The sequence below is a fragment of the Schistocerca nitens genome, chromosome 3, assembly GCF_023898315.1.
Source record: "Schistocerca nitens isolate TAMUIC-IGC-003100 chromosome 3, iqSchNite1.1, whole genome shotgun sequence".
NCBI classification, from domain to species: domain Eukaryota; kingdom Metazoa; phylum Arthropoda; class Insecta; order Orthoptera; family Acrididae; genus Schistocerca; species Schistocerca nitens.
The window spans coordinates 321,159,025-321,180,305 of record NC_064616.1 but is presented as its reverse complement, the minus strand read 5'-3'; the positions used below and the strand labels follow the sequence as shown (position 1 = coordinate 321,180,305).

At 41.2% G+C, this 21,281-nt stretch overlaps 1 long non-coding RNA gene across 1 annotated transcript in view; it reads right to left on the bottom strand.

The window, feature by feature from the left end:
• LOC126249587 (uncharacterized) overlaps positions 1 to 17,002 on the bottom strand; it is a 97,549-nt gene extending 80,547 nt beyond the window's left edge. The window contains exon 1 of the long non-coding RNA XR_007545619.1: positions 16,917 to 17,002. This is a non-coding gene — a long non-coding RNA (uncharacterized LOC126249587). The remainder of the gene's footprint in view (positions 1 to 16,916) is intronic.
• Between the last annotated feature and the right edge of the window lie 4,279 nt (positions 17,003 to 21,281).

The window sequence follows — 21,281 nt, the reverse complement described above, 5'->3', positions numbered from 1 at the left end:
CATTAACCTATTTTTCATTACTTTTAGAAATGGTGGACAGTAGGGAAATTGGTCTGTAGTTTTCTGTTTTCCGCATCATCATTTTTAAGTATGGGTATTACTTTCGCTTATTCTATGCGCTCAAGAAAACAGCCAGATTTGAATGATTCATTGATTATTTTTGTTAATGGAGCTTTTATGGAATTTGAACATTCTTTAAGGACACAAGCTGGGACTTCATCTACACCAGTTGAATTTTTATTTTCTAATTGATGTATAACTTGTGCGACATCTTTCTCAATTGCCGGATAAAGTGCCGTTGAGTTTGGCGGATGGTTCTGGGTGCTTAAGACATACGTGCCTGCAAAGTTCTGTTGTAATTTCTTAGCAATGCTGTTGAAGTACACATTTACAAAGTTAACCATTTCTTTTGGGTGGTTCATTTGTCTATTTTTGTTCTTAATTTGTGAATTCAAAAGTTTTTGCCCTGTGTTTGCTGTTTCCCCATTTGATAATATTCCAGGTTGCTTTGCGCTTGTTTTCTGCCTGGAATAGTATTTTATGGTTTGCGAGTTTTTTAGCAGCTGGTAGTACCTTTCTGTAGATTCTCTTGTTTTTATAAAATTGCAAAAAGTCTGGGTCTGTCTGTCTATTTTTGATTGAAGCGAGATACCTAAGAGTTTCAGAGAATTGTTTGATACCTCTAGTTATCCATATATTTTTCTGAAGTTGCAATGGTATGAAAAGTTTTGGGGAATGCTTCCTCAAATAGTAGTTTTAAAAATGGACATGATACTATTACATTTCGTTCAGATTTGTTTCTGCACAGACTTTCTCCCACCCTTCATATTTTATTTGGGATGAAAATTCATGCAGGTTTGATTTTGGGAACAGCCTTTTGTATACTTTTAATTCAGGGGGCTTTTCTACACAAAAATTTACTTTTAATATCTGAAAAAAATGATCAGATGAGCCTAGATCTTGAACATGTATATAGCATTTGTTCCTGTCTATATCTGTTGCTACATGCTGTATTAATGTAGAAGATTGATTGGTTACTCTCTTGGGACAGCTTACAAATGAAGTCATGCCATAACTGTACAAAACATTTTAAATAGACATGGCTGACATCATCTGACTTCATTGTATTGATATTAAGGTCCCCACAGACGATTATGCTTTTTTTTGAGCAAGATACCTTAGTTACTGTGATTTAGTTTTGAGAAAAAAATATCCTCAGCACCACTCGGTGATTGGTACACACAAATTACCATTAATTTTTTTGACATGTTGTGTTCTGTTACTTCAATAGCAGAGAATTCAAAGTGTTTATCAACACTTAATGCAATAAGGTCATTTGTGTCTTTAAATAAAATACCTCTCTTCACGTAAATACAAGAACCCTATCTTTCATGGAGAGTCTACTGTAGAAACAAACAAGTTCATATGAGGCTAAGGCTAAATATGAGATTTCATTCCCTTTGCACCAGTGTTCCGTAAGACATACAACTGAACTGTCTAATGTTTGCAGATTTACTTGTAGTAGCTAAGTTTTGTTCTCACGTCACTGACAGCCTTGCTTGTGCAAGATACTTTGCAGATCTCTTTTGCTGTTGGCAATGCAACTGTGTCATATTTATCACTTCTAGAAAAAACACTTGTCACTAACATTTTGATCCTCTGACAGATTTATGATTTGCCCCACTTATTTAGGTGCATTCTGTGTCTCGTAAAGTGCTTTCTTTCCAGGTCATTTAGGGTGAGAAAAACAGCATTTAAAGTGGATTGACATATCTTTTTGTAAGCTTTGTTTGCTTTGTGGACATCTCTGTTTACACATGATGATTCAGTAAGGTCGTGCCTATGTGGTATGCCTAGCACAATTATTTACTGATGCCCAAATGTACAAAGTGTCTCTCTTAATACTCTTGTTGCTACTTTCAGTTCATTTCTATATACATCATTTGCGCTGCCTACTATCACAATACACCAGTTTTGTGATACACAATTACTGTTTTTATGGTCCTTCAGTATTTCCTGTAATCCTGCTCCAAGTTTCACCACACCTGTCACATTGAGGTCTTCTAGGTAACAAAGAATTTCTGCTATTCCTCTGCCATGGCTGTCAGAAAGCAACACTATACTAAAACTTTTTGGTAACCCTTTGTTTACATTGTTGCACTGCTTGTTTACCTTCATTTCGTGACAGTTGGTTTCTCAAGCTGTATTTCGACATAATTCGTTTCCAGTTCAGTGCCTAAGGGTAGATACTGAAAACTGTTTCTTAAGGGTAACTGGAATCCGTTTGAATTAAGTTTGGGTTTTGAATATTCCTTTGGTTTGTTGTAGGTTTGGGATTTTCCAAATTCTTTTTGTGATGGTGTAGATAGGTTTGGGGTTGGGTTGTTTTGGGGAAGGAGACCAGACAGCAAGGTCATCGGTCTCATCGGATTAGGGAAGGACGGGGAAGGAAGTCGGCCATGCCCTTTGAAAGGCACCATCCCGGCATTTGCCTGGAGCGATTTAGGGAAATCACGGAAAACCTAAATCAGGATGGCCGGACGCGGGACTGAACCGTCGTCCTCCCGAATGCGAGTCCAGTGTTTAACCACTGCGCCACCTCGCTCGGTGTAGATAGGTACTTCACTGTATTTTCCAGCAGCTTAACATGTTCTTTTGTGTCTCTCAAGTCTTTCTGAAATGCTTCTAGCACTTTTAGTTCATGGGTAGAACAGCACATTCCAATTGCATTATTCTAACACCATTTAGCACTATTTTGTTGCATAATATGCAGTTTACGGATGCTAAATACTTGCGATTTACGAAATGATATTCTATTATGTCTACACACGTCACATTCTTAAAAGTATTTTTTTGTGTGCATGGCTTCCTCCAAAGGTGGTGTTCATTATTATGGTCACTGAATCCTGCACTGGATACTTTTAATTGAATCACTTCTTGCACAAACACTAGTCCATGCCTACTGATTTTGAGAAAAACTGAAACAAGTATGTTTGTTTATCGGAGTATTCCTTTACCTTTCTCAGTTCAATTTTACTTTGTAAGTTTGTTTCTGGCGATATCCCGACACCATTTTTTAAAGATGTTATGATTAGATTACATAATGGTTTTAATATTTAAAGTGGGTTAAAATGTGTTGTTCCTCAAATCAGTTGCTTTCCGCAAATGCAATTCTGTGCTACTCATCAGTTTATTTTAAAATTCATTGATTTTAATACCAAAACTGTTATTGTAAGGCTACATAACAGGTTCTGAATATTAACTTTATTGTTCCTGAATACCAAAACTTATTTTAAGTTTACATAACAGATTATGAACACCAACTTTTAACTATCAAACACAGTCATAGCAAGATTGGTGAAATATTGCTTGTGCCCATATTTCTTATTCATTGTCATACTCTTTCCTGTTTACTGAAGATCAGTTGTAAAATGTTCTATAAAAAGAATATGTGCTCTTCATGGATATATGACTCCAAATTCTTGAAGCCAGCTATTTTCTTGTCAATGGAACATAGTTTTCATATCCTGCGGCTGTTGGCAGAGTTACTGTTGTGTACAAAATAAATAAGTAAATGATAAGGGTGCCTCACTATATGAGCAACTTTGCTATCGAATCCCCACTACTCACATTTGTATTCATATTCCATGAATTCTCTCAGTGAAAGACTGTTTCTTATTTTTGAGGAGTACTCTGCTGTTTGTTGTTTCTGAAGACAATGCATTATGTTTGTAATATTTTGGTCATAATTTTGTAGGCTGTGATAGAGTTTGTAAAAAAAAAAAAAAAAAAATGTAGTATTTTTGTAAGATACTTGCAGTAGCTGCAAGTTCTACAAACTGCATGATGGTATAAATCCCACCAACAGCCCGAATTTTCTTCTTAATCACTGCAATGTCCCATTCAGAACAGGAACAAATGGCCTTGGACCAAGGAAATAATGATTGTGAAAAATACTCAGACACTGCATTTAATATATGGAACCTTACCATAGTATTATTCTTATTCTGCTATGGGTAGCCATCTGAAAATCGATGAAGGTATTTTATGTTTGGTGGCAAATCATTTCATAAGCAATCCAGCAGAGAAGTACAGACTTCATCAGGACTTTTTAGTGACACCTTCATGATAAATATGCAATGTTGCATGCCCCATTTTGATGCAATGGGTTTTTAACACACTAACATTAATTTGCAAAAGTAAAACACTTCTTGAGCTGGTATGGTAGGAATGGACAGATTCTTCATACAATTGGTGATAACACCTGCAACACCATGCTCTTTTGGACATACTTCTTTCACTTCACAAATATGAGTAAACATTTTGAAGCCCAATCTTTATGAACCATCAGTTCTGCAGCAGTACCGATCTTGGCTTTTTCACCCAGTGTCTTGGTTTATAATTTATTTTTATGCCCTTCACAAGTTCCACATGTGTCAACTTGGGGATGACCACATGCAATTGAAAACCATTATTTAAATATTTTCAGGAAAAATTCATACTTGATATTACTTGCTTGGGGGGGTGCCATGTTTTGAATTGCTCAAGCATGATTTCGGCATTCAGTTGACTATTTAAACCACACTGTTCTCTTGTGTCATAGTGAGTAATTTTTTGGGGATATGAATTTGATCCATAGCGGACTTTCCACAAGCAAGTAGATTGCTTATCCTCCAGACTCTTTGTGTTTTGACTCAGTGGGTACCTCTGATCGTCCAGAGCTGTAAGCAAAGAAATACTGAAAGTTGTTGCATCTTGGTTTGCTGTTACCTCCTTCTGGTACTCTTCCTCCCCCTCTAGAATTATTATCTACAGAAGTAAACATTTGAAAATATGAATCCTGTGCATTCTCTGATGTCATGCCACAACATATTTCATTTCTTTCCTCTTTAAGAATTCTTCCAAAGCAGTTTATACGACGTCTAGAAAACTATACAATAAATCATTAGTTTACTATTTTAATTATGCATAATCTTCCATTACCATAACATTACTTCTCAGCCCCATTTGCACTTAGAATATTTTGCAAATATTGGGGAGAGATAAATCAGCAAGTTGGCATTTTGCATATTTTCATTCAATAATGCCGTATGGAATAATTTTCTGCGCAACTCATCTTTAGGAAAGAAAGCTTTCATTGCAAAAAAAAACGTACTGTAAGAATAGTATGTTGTGTTCACCCACGATCATCTTTAAGACATCTGTTTAAGGAGTTGGGCACTCTGCCTATTGCTTCATAGTGTATTTATTCCCTCATGAATTTTGTTGTAAATAATCTACTACAGTTCAAGAGGAACAATGAAATACATATTACAATACCAGAAGGAAAGTGACATTCATTACTCCACATTAAGATTGTCTTTAGCACAAAAAGGGCTGCACAATGCTGCAGCAAGAATTTGTATCACTTATCCAGTGATATAAAATGACACAGTAAAATAAAATTCATTAAACTGCGAAAGTTCCTCCTCAATGACTTATATTCCGTAGAAGTATTTCTATTACTGTAATGTGTAGAAGGTGGTGGATAGGAATTACTTACACACATCTTAATATCGTTTCTTTTTGTAAAAAAAGAAGTTAATTTGTGACATGAATGTAAAATGACTCGTTCCATATCATTATGATCTCCTGTGCAAAATGGTCCATGGAACTTGCAGTCTTTTTCTTTGGAACTAACTTTATACTGTAGTTTTTGTGAACCAAACCTTTAATTTGCAATCTTTTTATGATTTCACATTCCTGCATTGGTGGGGCTTACTTCAAAAAAGGTCTTCCTGTTCTGGTCATATGGCTGTGGATCTACTTCAAACACTCTTTTCCTCTGTGGCTGCACATTTTACTAAGGATTAATAAATCTATACTCTATGGCAGTAAAACTTCATATAACTACAAGCACTGTTTCTCGTAATTAGATACATAGATAGATAGATTGATAGATAAATAAATAAATAAATAAATAAGTACTTTCATCAAACTGTTGATACTGGAGGAATTCCTTACATTGTTCTCAAGAGACAACTCTTTTTATCACTGTATACCTACAGAACATGTTGTCAAATTTGTATAGTAAAAATGCGGTTTTTCAGGAAAAAGTAGGCAGCAAAACAAACATTTTTAGCAGTATTTGGAATTTTTGTGCAAATCGTTTTATATCCTACTGTTATTTGAAATAATGATCTGAACTGAAAAAAAGTTTAAAGTTAAGTTAGGACTGAACGGAGTATACTAGTTATTGGAAACAGTAGCCTGTTGTTAGATTAATTCTCATTACAATGTATTTAATTTGTGGCTTGTCAATTGCACCCTTTAAGCAGGGCACGAGCGGATGCCCTCAAGCGCACGAGAAATGGCCGCCAGCTCTGCAGTGAAAACACTGCAGCCGTCTGGCAAAGAGTGCTGTTCATTATGTCCTCCATGAACATACGCGAAGCCAATGTGACCATCAGCCATCAAGCCGTCAGTGTAAACCACTTCATGGTCCTGGTACATGTCAAGAATCGAGAGGAACTGACAGCAGAGAGCTGCGGGGTAAACTGAGTCCTTAGGACCATGTGAAAGATCCAGGCGAAGCTCCAGCCTAGGTGTACACTGTGGAGGTGTATGTGAATAGACCTCGAGTATAGGTGGTAAAGGCAAGACTTCTGACAGAAGAGATTGGACACAAACCGTAATCTTAAGCCCTGATCTGGGTCTCTGATACGGGAGATGAACTGCCGAGGATGGGAAAAGGAGACGGTAATTCGGATGCTCAGGATAACTATGAATGTGTGCAACGTAAATGGCGAGCAGTTGTGCACACCTAACCTTCAATGCACAGTGATGCACTGGGTTGAGGAAACGCAATCCTGAGGCCACCAGCGAACCATAAACCAGACTCCCACAGTCAAGGCAGGGTTGAATAAGGAGTCTGTAGAGCTGCAGCAGCGTAGAGGGATCTGCACTCCAGTTGGTGTTGCTAAGGCAGTGGAGGGTATTGAGGTGCTGCCAGCACTTCTGCTTCAGCTGACAAAGGTGAGGAAGCCACGTCAATCGGGTGTTGAAAACCAGTCCCAAGAATCGCTGAGTGTTCACTACAGTGAGTGGTTTGTCTGGATGAATGGTACGACGCTGACAGAAGTGCATGACACATGACTTCATGGCTGGAACCTGGAAGCCGTGGGCTAGAGCCCATGACTGCGCCTTGTGGGTGGCTCCCTGCAGGCGCTGTTCGGCAACACCAGTACTGGAGTAGCAGTACGAAATGCAGAAGGCATCTGCATACAGGGAAGGTGAGACTGTCAGCCTGACAGCTGCTGCTAGACCGTTAATGGCCACTAAAAATAGAGATACACTCGATACAGAGCCCTGTGGGACACCATTCTCCTGGATGTGGTGGGAACTATGGGAAGCACCAACTTGGAAATGGAAAGTATGGAGCGATAGGAAATTTTAGATAAAAACTGGGAGCAGGCCCAGGAGACCGTACTCATATAATGTGGCATGGGTAAGCCGTTGCCAGGTAATTTCATAAGCTTTTCGTAAATAAAAAGAGACAGCAACCAGGTGTTGGCGTCTGGTAAAGGCTGTTCGGATGGCAGGCTCAAGGGAAACTAGATTATCAATCATAGAGCAACCCTGGCAGAAACTGTCCTGGCATGGAGCCAGTAGGCCACATCACTCCGGGACCCAACACAACCGCCACTTACCATACATACCAGCTTACAAAGAATGTTGGTGAGGCTGATGGGCCGATAGCTATCTACATCAAGCGGCTTTTTACCATGTGTGAGCTCTGGAATGATGGTGCTCTCCCGCCACTGTGATGGTTGGTTGGTTTAAAGGCGGGAGATGGGACCAAACTATGAGGTCATCGGTCCCTTGTTCCTAATAAAACAATGCCAAAAGTGAGAGAATAAAATGGATGAAACCTATAACACAAAATGGAAAGAAAGGAAAAGCCACAAGAATGAAGGGAAGGCAATGAACACTAAAAGTAAAAAAAAAAGAGGCCAAGAAAACAACAGAGACGCTAGAAACAGAAGAGAGTAAAACATGAAAGCAGATTACAGTTGCTGGCCAACCACGAGGATAAAAAGGGAAAGCCAGCCACTCTGCAACACATTAAAACCTCCACCCTTAAAGCACTAGGGTGGAGGACACAGAGGGACAAAGAACATGCGCTGAACCTACATAGAAGTATAAAACCCACTCCCACGGATAAAACGTAAAACTAAAGCTGCTGTGGAGGCATTGTCGCCCAATACTGAAGGCAGGGTGCTGGGAAAGTTAAAAGTCTGCCACAGAACGGCTAAAAGTGGGCAGTCCAGCAAGAGGTGAACGACTGTAATTTGGGAGCCAAAGCGATACTGAGTTGTGTCCTCGCGATGGAGGGTGGCGAGGGTAGCACTGGTTGATAGCTTGTAGGCTGTTCAATGAGTCAGTACACAGAAGAAATGACTCGCCAGGGCACGAGCGGATGTACTCAAGAGCACGAGATATAGCTGCCAGCTCTGCAGTGAAAACACTGCAGCCAACTGACAAGGAGTGCTGCTCAATATGTCCTCCATGAACATATGCGAAGCCTACGTGACCATCAGCCATTGAGCCGCCGGTGTAAACCACTTCAGAGCCCCGAAACATGTCAAGAATCAAGAGGAAGTGACAGCGGACAGTGGCAGGGGTTAACGGAGTCCTTATGGCCATGCTAAAGGTCCAGACAAAGCTGGACCGTAAGTAGAGGTGATAAAGGGAAGGACTCCAGTTCGGAGAGAAGGGACCACACAATAACCTCAATCGTTAGTCCCGATCTGGACCGCCAATGCAGGAGATGGACTGCCGCAGGCAGGAAAAGTAGACGGTAATTCGGATGCTCAGGGGAACTACGAATGTGTGCTGCGTAACTGGCGAGCAGTTGTACACGTCTGATCTGCAATGGAGGGAACCAGCCTCCACCAGTACGCTAGTCACCGGATTCGTCCTAAAAGCTCCTGGCACTAATTAAACCCTACAGTGGTGCACAGCGTTGAGTAAATGCAATGCTGAAGGCACTGCCGAAACATAAACCACACTCCCAAAGTCAATTCGGGATTGGACAAGGGCTCTGTAGAGCTGCAGCAGCGTACAGCGATCTGCACCGCAATTGGTGTTGCTTAGGTAACTAAGGGCATTGAGGTGCTGCCAGCACCTCTGCTTAAGCTGATGAAGATGAGGGAGCCGCTGTTGTAGCAGCGGCGTAAGACGTCATACGTACAGGATGCAGGTGTTCAAATTTTCTCTTAGCACAGTGTAGGTCAGTCGGTCCAGGGTCTTTTACTCCACGATTTTCCTTTCTTTCTGGAGATCCTGCAGTCAGGCGAGCAAGGTGAATGGTGCTCTCCACAGCTGACACAGATGGGAGGTGGGACACATGGAGTATTGGGATGTGATGGGCGTCCGCAATCTCGGCATGTGATGCTGGAAGTACAGTGGGAAGACATATGGCCGCACTTACAGCACCGCATCAGGGGAGGGATATAGGGCTTTACATCACACCGGTAGCCCATCACCTTGACCTTCTTGGGCAATGTATCACCCTCGAAGGCCAAGATGAAGGCACCGGTGGCAACCTGATTATCCTTCGGACCATGGTGGACACGCTGGACGAAATGTACACCTCGCCACTCTAAATTGGCGCACAGCTCATTGTCGGACTGCAAAAGAAGGTCTCTGTAAAATATTATACCCTGGACCATATTTAAGCTCTTATGGGCAGAGGATGCTGTTTTGATCAATAATGACCCAGATCTCATTTTGGATAAGCCCTCCACCTCCCCGAACTTGTCCTCTAAAAAAGAAAAATTACATATATCAAATAATAACAAAAAAATTCAAATTTTGACCTTATTTCCCCAAAGATGGTCTATCAAAAAGACTATGGAAGAAATTTGTGTTTCAGAAAGAATGGTAAGGAAGGCTAGAAAGTTAAAAGCTGAACAGGGAATATTGGCACAGCCCAAAGGTAAATGTGAAGGCAAGAGTCATAGAACATTTTTATGATGAAGAGTTTAGTCGGATTTGTCCAGGAAAGAAAAGAACTGTATTACTGTTCGGATAGATGGAGAAAAGGTTAAAAACAGAAATACTTATTACTGAGCAACTTAAAAGAAATGTTTGTTGCGTACCGCAATAAAAATGGACCGGAAATTGGATTTTCCAAATTTTGTGAATGAAGGCCAAAGTGGTGTGTGACGGTGGGCACAGCTGATTCATATTCAGTTTGTGTCTGCACAATACATCAAAATGTGAAACTAATGTTGGCACATAGCCCAATAAAAGAAGATTACAAAATTTTACTGAGCAAAATTGTCTGTAATTTGGGAACAAAGGATTGCATGCTTCATCGCTGTGAAGTATGTCCAGCAACAGAAGCTCTAAATGAATATTTGGAAAGTGCTTTTGCAGATATTGATCCTGAGGATACAATTCAGTTCAAACAATGGACTCACACTGATAAAGATACACTTGAAACCAGAGAAATGACAGTTGAAGAATTCATTGAACTATTAGTTACAAAACTGTTGGCCCTTTCTTCTCACCACTACATTGCAAAGCATCAGAGCAAGCATTTGCAGTTCGCTAAAGAAGGTCTCAAACCAGGAGAATTGATTATATTAATGGATTTTGCAGAAAAGTACTCCTTTATTGTCCAAGACGCAGTGCAGGGATTCCGTTGGGAAAGTAGTCAAGCTACAATACATCCATTTGTCATTTACTACAAAGGTAATGAAGACCTGAAGAGTGTCAGCTACTGCATAATCAGTGATTGCCTCAGACATGACACAGTTGCAGTGCACGTGTTTTTAATGTACTTGATAAAATCCCTTAAGTGCATTTTTAAAGAAATTAAGCATATTCATTATTTTAGTGACGGTTCTGCAGCACAGTACAAAAATTTTAAGAGCTTCTTAAATCTTTGCCATCATCAAAAAGATTTTAGCATTACTGCAGAATGGAATTTTTTTGGAACAAGCCATGGGAAATCACCATATGATGGAATTGGGGGCACAGTTAAGCATTTAGCAGCAAGAGCTATACTTCAACGCCCAATTGACAACCAAATCTTAACACCAACTGATCTGATTGAATATTTTTAAAAAATCAAAAATAAAAAAAATCATGGTATTGAATTTATTTATATTGAAAAAGAAATTATTGAAGAGGCAAAAATTGATCAAGAGAAACGATTTGAGGATGGATGTACAGTGTCTGGTACAAGAGATCATCACCATTTTGTGCCAACTGATGAAAAACGACTTAAGATTCACAGAGTATCAAGCGATACAATGTCCTTTATAGCACATGTTAACCGACATGCTAAAGTTGCTACTAAACATGTTGCCATTAATGAACTACAGCCTGACCAGTATGTTGCTTGTGTTTACATTGGAAAATGGTGGATAGGAAATATCTGTGAAGTTTAATGTGAAGAAAGAGATGCCTTGATTAATTTCATGCATCCTCATGGAGGTGCTCAATCATTTCATTGGCTTACCAGAAGAGACATTTGCTGGATCCCAGAACAACAGGTAATTGCAGTCATACCAGCCCTAGCTGCTTCAATGATGGGGTCGCAATACAGTTTGCCGGAAGCAATAGTTTTGGACATCAGCAAAAAATTTAAAACATTTAACAATTGAAGAATTCTGTATTACGGCTTGGGAACCACAGAGAGACCCGAAAAAGGCTTGGGAACCTGCTAGATACTCACATTCAGACTTGGGAACCTGCTAGATATTCGCATTCCTGCTTGGGAACCTGCTAGACATCCACTTTTAGGCTTGGGAACTTGCAGTAAAGAAACCCACCCATGGCAGACCTTGCATGGCTAACGGGCATGGCCCCTTGGTGATGGGGTTACCAGTCTTGAGCTTGGTAGTGGCATAGCCACCATGGACCAACGCAAGGATTTTCCGAATTACCAAAAAAGTCAATAGTTTAGGCAAATTGTTTGCACCTTACCCTAGGAGACACCAAAATGAAAATAAGTTTTGCTAATGGAGTGAAATGTGCTCTGTTGAATGGTGTTAATGAATGTAATGTGGTAGGTGTTAATTTTGAGATACATGACTTTGAACATGGGTATATTTTGATACATTCAGTACAGTAATTAAACACACAAGCCAGGCCAAAATTTGTGATATACTGAACACCTAGACAGACAGTAGTTTGACAAAACACCAGGTCCATAGCGCACTTTCTCCACTACTTATGCCTCGTTAAACTATGGGGGCAAATTTTCCGCGACATGATTTGTTGCCCTCTTTAAACTCAGATTATGCGAAATGCATTGCTTTCTGAACTCTACTTGCAACATTTGTGTGTAGAGCACACAAAGTTGTACCACTATACCCAGAAGCAAGAGTCTAGCTCTTTTACATTAGGAACAGTGGAATGCCAAACTTGACGATTTCTTCACAACTTTTCGGTCTCTGTAAAAGTGGTCTTTACAAAAATGGCTCTAGCACATCAACAAAGTTACAGGTGAGCCTGAAACTTTGCATAAGTTCATGTAGGGCCCTCAGGTACATCCTGTACAAATTTCATCAAAACTGAAGATGGTCGAGCTGGGATCATCTTCTAAATTGGAATACTTGACATGGAATGACCGTTCTGATGAATTTTAAGCAACTCAACCAAAACGTATCCTTGACTTATAATCATCAGTGGGTGGGCCAAGAAGCCCTTTACTTAAACGAGTATTGCTTGGCTGAGAACCAATTATTTGCTTTATGTTAGCTTGTCGAATACCTTCACACCATAGCATATAATTTTGCTGTAATACCTAGACAATGAAGTTAAGTTTACACATCAATAATATTTGTGTTTTGTATTGAGATAATGCACAACACAGTTTAGCTTGAACTGATTTGTCCTGACCACACTACACTCTGACTAAAATAACTGTCACTGATGTTTTGGTCTGTCTAGTGGCAGGGGCTAGGAGTCAGCTGACTGCTGTTCTTTCTTGGCACCCACATGCCCATTATATTGACTGATTTTTGGGCACCACTCAAATTTTCCAGGTACAGTAAAATGTACAGGAAGGGGAGAGCCAACTGCCACCCCCACTAATTTACTACCCACTGCCACTTATGATAAAAACAACCTGGAAGTATGTTTTTACCCAATTGCAGAACATGTGCAGCTATTGCTTGCCTTAGTACAAGGAATGTTTTATACAACCAACAACCCTGTTGCTACCATAGTTGTTTGTCAGTCACAAAGTTATTTTAATCAAAATTTAGAAGAAAACATAATAATGCAATAATTTACCGCTAAATCTGCCAATTGCTCAGGAAAGCATTCAACAATAGCTACAAAAACTTGCTATTGTTTGTCCACTAATATAAAGTATCTGACAGTTCACCCAATTTTAAATCGGAAATGAAATTATGTCTTCTGAACAACTGCTGCTTGGTAGGTAGGTATTTAATTAAAACTTGTAGCACAGAAGATTAAAATGAATACTTCTCTTATTAAGATGGAGATGTAAATATTGCTTAACAGTAACATGAGCAATGACAGACTAATATGTTCACATGCTATTATTACTTTTAAGCAATTGAGCTAGTTGGTAATTGGTAAATGGCTAGCATATACCCATAAAGATAAGGAAGACACAAACTTAAAGAGTATACAACCAATGCAATCTACACAATTTTGATAGAAACAGGCCATCAGTACTTGAAACATGGTGTTATTTTTAACTAATCACACAAAATATACATTACAAGAATAAAATCAGAGTATATAAGGGATCAACTGCTCAAACTTTTACAGAAGGTATGCTGGCAAAACCTGAAGTTTATTTCACCCAACAGCTTTGATTAATGATGTCATCAAGGTGGTGTAAACACCTGTTTCAAGCATATACAATATTGCTATCATGACATCACCCATGACACCCACAAAAACAAACATTGATAACTTGTGAAATAATTAATTGCAATGACATAAGTAAACTAATGAGGCAACCACAGGAAGAAGGGGGCGTAGGGCGGGGAACAAACTAAATATACAACAGTAAGAATAACGACACCATTCCAAAACAATCAAACACACAAAATTCTTAAAATTTAAAAAATTGGAATTGTAAATTTTGTCTGACATATACAGCTCAAATGAAGACCACAATACCAGTAACCCAACAACTCAAAAACACAGTACCACAAATTTCGCTTTGCCTAATTAGCTCAAACAAAGCCTTCAATACCAGGAACCCACATACGAGTCAAACTTGGTATTGCAAATTTCACTTGACCTAATGAGCTGAAATTACAACCAAGATACCATGAACTCCCCCAGAATTCCAAACGCAACACCACACTTTCACTTGACCTATATAGCAGCGAAAACAAACCCCGAAGTAAAAACACTAATTCTCAAATAAATTATCCAAATCTTCACTTATCTAAAATGAAGTTCATAGCATTAAAAATGACACCTCACCTCACTCATGTAACTAATATAAAAGATGTAATCTAATGAACAATGGTAAACCAATACCCATGATACCTACCAATCACAATTCAACACAGTTACCAAACATTAATGAGCAAAACCCCAATATTCATGAAAACCTGCACCATCACAGATTCTGATCAACTATAAATCCACATGCAATACATACAAAAAAACATATGTACATAAAATACTTCGCCCCCTCCCCACAATCTCACAAAAAACCTAGGAAGAGAAAACTGCCATCAATCCAAAGAACTGTAGGAATTTTAGTGTAGACAACTTATCTCCAACCATTGCAACAAGGAATAGCCTACTCATAAATTACTATGCCATACCCATGAATGAAAAGATAGAAAAATAATACCTATTAAATTTCCAACCATAAAAAAACACTGCACTAATAATTCCAAACAGAAAAATGAATCCATGAGCCAGAATATGCCAAGTCAAAGTAGCAGACTTGCAAACTGCCACAAATTCTTCCAATAACAACCTGAAACACTCAATTCTCAGTATCAAACGAATAACTAACAAACATAGTTCCAGCCCAAGAGAGTGTCATCAAATACTACAATACACCATCTACAAACAAAAACTGAATCAAAACCACCACGCCCCGTCACGTCCTCACACACCACAGCACAGTTACATTGTTGATCAAAACAGATGGACCGAATTGCAAATTTCACTCAACCTAGTGCGTTCACCTCATTCACACCTACACTAACAATCTCCAAAGCAAATGTTTCAATTACATAGACACTGTTCCACACAATAGCAGAAACTCTATGCACAGCCTCATCAGAAGTTAATCTATAGGCATAAACTTACACTAGGCTAGGCCCAGTAAATAGTTGTAAGAGGAACACTGTAGATATTAGAATAGCATACTGCTGTAATATTCTAGAATGAGTCTAACAGGTGCCAGAGTCTCTGGTCATACTACCTGTTGAAATATAGTCTTGCTTGAAATGAGACTACTTACTGCTGTGGCATATAGCAGTTGAGGTACAATCACTGCCTGATGAGTGACCCAAAACAGAAACACTACCACCATCAGCAGCATTAATACATAAGCCTGTGGGCATAACCATATAGCAGCCCCCAGGCAGTAAATAAAACTGAGATGATGATAGCCAAATGGCAAGAACACGTCTAGAAAGCTTAATTGCTGTTAAACCTTCGTTCTCTCATATAAGAGAGAGAGAGAGAGAGAGAGAGAGAGAATAAACTTAAAAATGTCAGTACTGCCCGATTTGCACTTACTGATTTGCCTATGATGTCACTACCTACACACGGCAACAAACACGAAAATACGTACAAATAAGACAACAACATCTCCCTCCAAAAATACAATCAAACTAACGGGGCACCCGCGAGAAATTGGGGGTTTTACGGAGGGGGCAAGCTAAATATAGCAATAATAAAAAGACACCACGATCCCAAAACACAAAAATGACGAGAAAAAAAGAAATTACGAATCAGACACTTCCCTTGGTATAAAATTGATAACTGAACGATTTGGTGACGCCTCTTCAGGGACAATGGTATACGTATTCTTACACTTACGTCCAAATACATTTACTCCCCAACGGTACTCACGGCTAATACTACAGAGAGAGAATTTAATAGACACAGATTTTGTCTATGAATTTTCTTAATGTCAACAGTGACACTCATCTAAACTTTTACCTTCTATTTCAGCTCCTTGTTTTGCAGTTGCAAATTTCCCCTGCATATCATGTTCTGCATTCAATAAATTTTATCATTACCCACTTCACTGGCTGTAAAAGTTGAACTGCATTACTTACAACTCAAAACGTTTAAATGACGAAGCCTTCCAATGGCCACTACAATACTGTTCACAGAACAGCCGTATCCACCCTCTCATGTCACTATTACAATGCAAAGTAACCACTAACTTGCACACAGCTTTGAAAGTAAATCTGCAGATGATATGCTCCTATGCAACATTGGAATTGCGGCTCCAATAAATACGCCAAAATAAATTATATACATTTATGTTCTAGAGAAAAATTCTATATTCTATCAGCAATCACTTTAACCGATGAACTTACTTAGCTCACAGATACTGAAATATATAGCACGTTTCCCACTTACTACTACATGTCGGTGTAGCATGCTGGATCTTGACGAAAACAATAACAAACAACAAACCTTCCTAACCCCCAAGAATTTCGTCCGTAATGTTAATACTCATAACGCCTTCAACTGCATGTGCAAACGTCCGTGAAGTATATCGCTTCCAATGTTTTGCTGCTGGAACACTGTTGTACGAGATCTGCACCTTACGACAAATTATTAATGTCGATACGACATGAAATTGAGAAACAAAATATGTTAATGATAGATGCACTCATAAAGGGGCTTGCAAACGTTCAACATTTAGTGGCAATATTACGATGACGTACCTTCAATATATTGAAGCGACTCGCACACGATCGATAACGTCTTCCGTTGGCAGCGCAAATTTGCGTGAACTTACGGCCGAGAATGGACAGTTGGAAGATGCGTGCTGCCATCTCGTGTAGAAGTTGAGAAACAGTAGCTATTAGCTACGTAGGTGAGATACATTAGGAAATTAGATACATTAGGCAATTAAGCCCGATTAAACGGTCAATATTCTGTGTTTCATATCTATAATTATTAAAATATGACGGAAATTCTGTAGTTGAAGGGATTCTAGGGTTATGGTGATACAAGAACAATAAATTTCATTGTATTGTATTCACTCTCGTTAGGAGTCAGTATTATAACTACTTATAAATAGCGAATCTGTAACACTGCACAAAACGCATGCTATGAAAGAGAACTAAATTTTTTTTTCTCTATTGTGTGCAGAAACCGAACTGTCTCCGCCCTGAGTGGGTATTTTATCATCATCACCCACCATTGGTTTCAACTTTACAGTTTCCACAATTTTCCACCGTTTTATTGCCTGTTTGGTTGGTTGTTTTGGTGAAGGAGACCAGACAGCGAGGTCATCGGATTAGGGAAGGAAGTTGGCCGTGCCCTTTGAAAGGAACCATCCCGGCATTTACCTGGAGCGATTTAGGGAAATCACGGAGAACCTAAATCAGGATGACCGGACGCGGGATTGAACCGTCGTCCTCCCGAATGCGAGTCCAGTGTCTAACCACTGCGCCACCTCGCTCGGTATCGCCTGTTTTTATTGATTCTTATCTCCTTATGTTTTAAAGATTCTGTAGGCCGACGAGCGGCGACTTAGCTGCTGCCAGCCCGCCCCCTTCGGGGAAATCCAAATCCAATAAAGGAAAAAAAAAACACGTGGAGACGTAAGGAAATGGGATATCTAAGCACAGACAAACATGTACAGACAGGACACCTCCGTAAGGGCCTGTTGACGTGAACAGGGATGCGGGACGGGGTTACAGAAGTTCTGTTAGATGACGCCGGATGGCGCTGGGGTGCGAAACGGCCCGGGCGGCAGGTAACTGCACAAGAGCCCGTGGCAAATCCAATAAAAGAAAAAAAAACGTGGAGACGTGAGGGGATGGAATATCTAAGCACAGACAAACATATACAGACAGGAAACCTCCGTAAGGGACTGTTGACCTGAACAGGAATGCGGGACGGGGTAAGAGCAGTTCTGTTAGATGGCGCTGGGGTGCGAAACTGCCCGGCCAGCAGGTAACTGCACACGAGGCCGTGGCAAATCCAATAAAGGAAAAAAAGCATGTGGAGACTTAAGGAAATGGAATATCTCAGCACAGACAAAGATATACAGACAGGAAATCTCTGTAAGGGCCTATTGACGTGAACGTGGGGTTACAGCAGTTCTGTTAGATGACGCTGGATGGCGCTGGGGTGCGAAACTGCCCGGGCAGCAGGTAAGTGCACACGAGGGTGTCGCAAATCCAATAAAGGAAAAAAAAGCGCATGGAAACTTAAGGAAATGGAATATCTCAGCACAGACAAACATATACAGACAGGAAACCTCCTTATGGGACTGTTGACGTGAACAAGGATGCGGGGCAGGGTTACAGCAGTTCTGTTAGATAACGCTGGATGGCGCTGGGGTGCGAAACTGCCCGGGCAGCAGGTAACTGCACACGAGGCCGTGGCAAATCCAATAAAGGAAAAAAAAGCACGTGGAGACGTAAGGAAATGGAATATCTAAGCACGGACAAAGATATACAGACAGGAAACCTCCGTAAGGGCCTGTTGATGCGAACAGGGATGGGGGATGGGGTGCAGCAGTTCTGTTAGATGACGCTGGATGGCGCTGGGGTGCGAAACTGCCCCGGCAGCAGGTGACTGCACAGGAGGCCCTGGCAAATACAATAAAAGAAAAAAAAGCACGTGGAGACGAGAGGAAATGGAATATCAAAGCACAGACAAACATATACAGACAGGAAACCTCCGTAAGGGCCTGTTGACGCGAACAGGGGTGCGGGACAAGGGGTTACAGCAGTTCCGTTTGATGACGCTGGATGGCGCTGGGGTGCGTAACTGCCCGGGCGGCAGGTAACTGCACACGAGGTCGTGGCTAATCCAATAAAGGCAAAAAAGCACGTGGAGACGTAAGGAAATGGAATATCTAAGCACAGACAAAGATATACAGACAGGAAACCTCCGTAAGGGCCTGTTGATGCGAACAGGGATGGGGGAGGGGGTACAGCAGTTCTGTTAGATGACGCTGGATGGCGCTGGGGTGCGAAACTGCCCCGGCAGCAGGTGACTGCACACGAGGCCGTGGCAAATACAATAAAAGAAAAAAAAGCACGTGGAGACAAGAGGAAATGGACTATCAAAGCACAGGCAAACATATACAGACAGGAAACCTCCGTAAGGGCCTGTTGACGCGAACAGGGGTGCGGGACAAGGGGTTACAGCAGTTCCGTTTGATGACGCTGGATGGCGCTGGGGTGCGAAACTGCCCGGGCAGCAGGTAACTGCACACGAGTTCGAGGTCGTGGCTAATCCAATAAAGGCAAAAAAGCACGTGGAGACGTAAGGAAATGGAATATCTAAGCACAGACAAAGATATACAGACAGGAAACCTCGGTAAGGGACTGTTGCCGTGAACAGGGATGCAGGACAGGGTTACAGCAGTTCTGTTAGATGACGCTGGATGGCGCTGGGGTGCGTAACTGCCGGGGCAGCAGGTAACTGCACACGAGGCCGTGGCAAATCCAATAAAGGAAAAAAAAGCACGTGGAGACGTAAGGAAATGGAATATCTAAGCACAGACAAAGATATACAGACAGGAAACCTCTGTAAGGGCCTATTGACGTGAACGTGGGGTTACAGCAGTTCTGTTAGATGACGCTGGATGGCGCTGGGGTGCGAAACTGCCCGGGCAGCAGGTAAGTGCACAGGAGGCTGTCGCAAATCCAATAAAGGAAAAAAAGTGCATGGAAACTTAAGGAAATGGGATATCTCAGCACAGACAAACATATACAGACAGGAAACCTCCTAATGGGACTGTTGACGTGAACAAGGATGCGGGACGGGGTTACAGCAGTTCTGTTAGATAACGCTGGATGGCGCTGGGGTGCGCAACTGCCCGGGCAGCAGGTAACTTCACACGAGGCAGAGGCCGTGGCAAATCCAATAAAGGAAAAAAAAAGCACGTGGAGACGCAAGGAAATGGAATATCTAAGCACAGACAAAGATATACAGACGGGAAACCTCTGTAAGGGCCTATTGACGTGAACGGGGGGGGGGGGGGAGGGAGGGGGGTTACAGCAGTTCTGTTAGATGACGCTGGATGGCGCTGGGGTGCGAAACTGCCCGGGCAGCAGGTAAGTGCACACGAGGCCGTGGCAAATCCAATAAAGGAAAAAAAGCGCATGGAAACTTAAGGAAATGGAATATCTCAGGACAGACAAACATATACAGACAGGAAACCTCCTTATGGGACTGTTGACGTGAACAAGGATGCGGGACAGGGTTACAGCAGTTCTGTTAGATAACGCTGGATGGCGCTGGGGTGCGCAACTGCTCGGGCAGCAGGTAACTGCACACGAGGCCGTGGCAAGTCCAATAAAGGAAAAAAAAGCATGTGGAGACGTAAGGAAATGGAATATCTAAGCACAGACAAAGATATACAGACAGGAAACCTCCGTAAGGGCCTGTTGATGCTAACAGGGATGGGGGACGGGGTACAGCAGTTCTGTTAGATGACGCTGGATGGCGCTGGGGTGCGAAACTGCCCGGGCAGCTGGTAACTGCACAGGAGGCCGCGGCAAATCCAATAAAGGAAAAAAAAGCAAGTGGAGGCGTAAGGAAATGGAATATCTAAGTACAAACAAAGATATACAGACAGGAAACCTCCGTAAGGGCCTGTTGACCCGAACAGGGATGCGGGACGGGGGTTACAGCAGTTCTGTTAGATGATGCTGGATGGCTCTGGGGTGCGAAACTGCCCGGGCAATGGCAGTGGAAATCCCCACCACCACTTCCCCTGAAATGCCCGCACAGGGTAAGATCCAGTTGTTAGTTTCGTCAGCTGTAGCTGTATGTAAAATTATGCAACAGAATCGTCTTGTGACACTATGTTGTAACGTCTCTTATAGAAGGCCAGTTTTCAGCACAAAACCTAGTTATGAAAATTGGCTTATCACGGTTCCCTACTAGAGAACCAGCCAGTTACTAGAGCCAAAGCCGAGAATGGGCAAAATTTTGTTGGGGTGCTCCTTTCCATTATTTATTAGAAGTATTTTCCATCATTGCTTATTTCAAAAGGTCTGTCTTCTCATCGTACTGTGAAGAACTTGTCTCAGGCTTTGCTGCCTCAGAGAGAGCCCATA